Source organism: Trachemys scripta, unplaced genomic scaffold, assembly GCF_013100865.1.
Source record: "Trachemys scripta elegans isolate TJP31775 unplaced genomic scaffold, CAS_Tse_1.0 scaffold_94, whole genome shotgun sequence".
In the NCBI taxonomy this organism is placed as follows: Eukaryota; Metazoa; Chordata; order Testudines; family Emydidae; genus Trachemys; species Trachemys scripta.
The window spans coordinates 26,732-30,512 of NW_023260580.1; positions in this window are offsets into that span (position 1 = coordinate 26,732).

Genomic DNA, 3,781 nt, shown 5'->3' on the forward strand with positions numbered 1-3,781 from the left:
ACAAAAAAAAAAGAATGGCTTACCCCTAAGGCCTTGGTGACACTGGTGCCGTACAGCGCTGCAACTTGCTGCGCTCAGGAGTTTGAAAAAACACCCCCCTGAGCGCAGCGAGTGCAGCGCTGTAAAGCAGCGCCTGCAGCGCTGCATGCTCCCTCGCTGCACTGCAAGCTATTCCCCTCGGAGAGGTGGAGTACTGACAGCACAGTGAATCCTCAAGTGTAGCCAAGGCCTAAGAATGGGGTTGTGTTACCTTCCTTATGTCCTGGCGCCATCTTGTGGCCATTTCCTTTCCCTCCTTTCCGTGAAAAGGTTTGGGATTTTGTGTAGAAACTTTATTTCCTCAGGAACAGGGGCTGCCTGCATGTATCACCCACTAGATTAGAAGGTGACTGACAAACACCCTTAAGACGAGGCAGCGTCACTGTCAAAAAAATCATCTCCCGTCTTCACTTGAGTGACAGCCTGAATCGTTCCTTGTCCGGGCAGAGCCCAAGGACTGGAATCAGCAGCAGCAACAAATCGTTCTGTACGTAGCAAGAACCAACACAAAATGTGCTTTAAAAGGAGCTGTCTCCTTCCTGCTGGAGTGAAATTTGCGCTTATGGTCATAGATTTTCATTTCCCTTCTTTGAGAGCAGAGCTGGGGTTAACGCACCTTAGGCTGGGATGTCGAGCCCATGTCCCCATCTGTCCGTTACTCTGGGAACGTGTCTCTTCTCACAGGCTGTCTCCAGCCTGTCCAGCCAGCTCCGGTGCTCTGTGGGCGTGAGTCATTTGGCATACGTGGCACCTGGGAGAAACACTCCTGAAAGATGCATTGGTGGCATAGTGGTGAGCATAGCTGCCTTCTAAGCAGTTGACCTGGGTTCAATTCCTGGTCAATACAAGGATCTCCCCTTTTCTTGGCTAGGAATTGGTTTAATTTCAGTCACATTATATCAGTTTATCAATGGAATGGGAGAATTAATGTCCCAAATCCCAGCAGGTCATTCAACACCCAGTGGAGGAAGAAAGGGGTGGGACTATACAGTGAGCTGTTCGAGTCATCCTGGTATTACAATGTTTGGTTTATTCTTTAAAAATTTTCCTTTACTTTCCTCTCCGATTCAGACTCAGAGCCTTTAAGGGCAGAAAGCGCCAGCGTGGTCATCTAGTTCGACCTCCTGCACCTTTCAGGCCAAAGGACCCCACCCACCGACTCCTCTAATAGACCCCTAACCTCTGCTTGAGTTACTGACATCCTGAAATCATGGATTAAAGCTGTCAAGTTACAGAGAATCCACCATTTACACTGGTTTAAACCTGCAAGTGACCCATGGCCCATGCTGCAGAGGAAGGCGAAACCCCCCAGGGTCTCTGCCAATCTACCCTTGGGGAAAACTCCTTCCCAACCCCAAATATTGCCATCAGTGAGACCCTGAGCATGCAGACAAGACGCACCGGGCAGACACCTGGGAAAGAATTCTCTGCAGTAACTCTGAGCCCTCCCCACCTATTGTCCCATCTCCGGCCATTGGAGATATTTGCTGCTAGCAATCACAGATTGGCCACATGCCGTTGCAGGTAGTCCCATCACACCACCCCATCCATAAACTTATCAAGCTCAGTCTTGAAGCCTTTTCAGTTTTTTGCCCCCACTGCTCCCCTTGGAAGGCTGTTCCAGAACTTCACTCCTCCGGTGGTTAGAAACCTTCACCTAATTTCAAGGTTGTTGATGGGCAGTTTATATCCATTAGTTCATTACTAGTGGGGGCATGTGATAGTGTGGGGGCGGGAGGGAGAAAGACTGGAGAACTGACAGTGGGAGCCGGAGAGATTCCCTGTTCCCCGATCACCCATCTCTGGGAGGAACCAGTTGGACTTGCCCTTGGGAAGCTGCCGCTAATAACTCAGGTGTAAAATCATTATTCCGTTTGAATCAGATTAAAGCCTCCTCACACCCAGGGTCACAGTCATTGACATGGCTTATTCCTGGGATGTCTCCGGCCAGAGCAATGCAATGAGTAGAACCAAATCCCTTTCCCGAGCCCAGGCACACACAGAAATCCTGGGGCTTTTCATTCCTAGGCTTCTGGCACCGTCGTGTGGCCATTTGGTTTCAGTCCTTTCTGTTCAAACCTTTAGCTTTCTGCACAGAAATGTTAATTCCCTCGGAGAGACTCAGGAGCATTTCTCTGTTTTGTGTTGTTAAGGATTGAAATGTTCCTCACTTCCTCGGTCCCAACCTGCCTCCCGTTCTACTGCCCATGCAGCCCCCTCCCAGCCCTCAGTGGCCAGTCGATGCTGATTCCCTCAGCCCCATCTGTGCAGGGGGTGAAACCTGTCACTCCACATTGCCTAGTTCCCCTAACTCTGAGGGACTTCAGCTCCTCTGTGTCCCCAGGAACCCTGCACACCACTCCCCTGTTTACCATGGTTCAGATATTGCAGTAGCATGAGTTTGACACTCACTTTAGAGGCCCCACATTAATAACCATTTTCAATATGAACTTACTGGAGATTCTATCGCAATATTTGGGTGGGGAGAACCTGTTAAAAATATTCATAAAAATCCTTTCCCAAGAGAGTCCCAGGGCTCTTGAAATCCTGTGTATCGTCAATGAACGTCCACTGACCATGTAGCTGATTGTGGTATAAACATCTCAGATTTCCCCAGCTAGATAAGATCCCGTCTTTACATAAATGTCAGGGAGCCCTGCCTGAAAACAGTGACAATCTTAGAGCAGTTCATCGGCATAGTTATCACACTAAAGCATATGTGGAAAGCATGTACCCTGCCACTGAGCTCCCTCCCCACCAATACAGCTAATGCCATAAGGCATTGGGGGGGGGGAGGGGGAGAGTCTCCATGCCTGATCTCGGTGGCAGAAGGGGTTTGGGGCTTCAAGGGCTTCCACATTATGACATAGTGGATGGGGCCGTGGGTGGAAGGCGTGGAAGAGGGCGGGGCTGCAGGCAGAAAGGGTGGGGATTTGATATCACTAGCCCGTGCTTAGCGAGTAGGGTTCAGTTTAGAGCAGTGGTCCCCAAAATGTGGGGCATGCCTCCTAGGGGCACAGAAGAATGTTCATGGGGGCACCTCAGGGCTTGAGCCAGCCCCCATGGAGAGCAGGGAGGGAGCACCACTCTGCCCCCAGGCTCCCAGCCTGGCCTCGGCCTTATTACCCCGTCCACACCCCTCTCCCCGGCAAGCCATGGCCCCGCTCCCAGCCCCAGTTCTAGATCGTGGCTGCTGAGGGGCTGCAGACATGGATAAGAGGGCACAATATGAAAAGTTTGGGGACCACTGGTTTCAGTTAACACCCTCAATCACTTCTGTGCAGTCCAATAAAATGTATTCCTTGCCCCTCAAGCAGGATGGACTAGGTGTGTTCTCTTGTCCTTTACTCATAGAGTTGGAAGGGACCTCAGGAGGTCATTTAGTCCAACCCCCTGCTCAAAGCAGGACCAACCCCCAACTAAATCCCCTAATTGTCCCCTCAAGAATTGAACTCACAACCCTGAGTTTAGCAGGCCAATGCTCAAAACACTGGGCTATCCCTCCCCTGCGTCATCTAACAAAGATAATAACATTTCTTTGCCCTCATGTGTTTTGTAACCCAACATCAGCCCAAACTGGTCCTTTTGGCAAAGCTGCCCCATCATGCTGCGTAGCTAGGCGGAGTAGGCGGATCTGTGCAAACACGGTCTGTTCCTGAAGTATTTCCCCCAGCTCATCACTAGGTGTGAGGGGGGAGCTCGTTCAGACCCTGCTTACACTTAGTATTTAAAAACTGCTTAT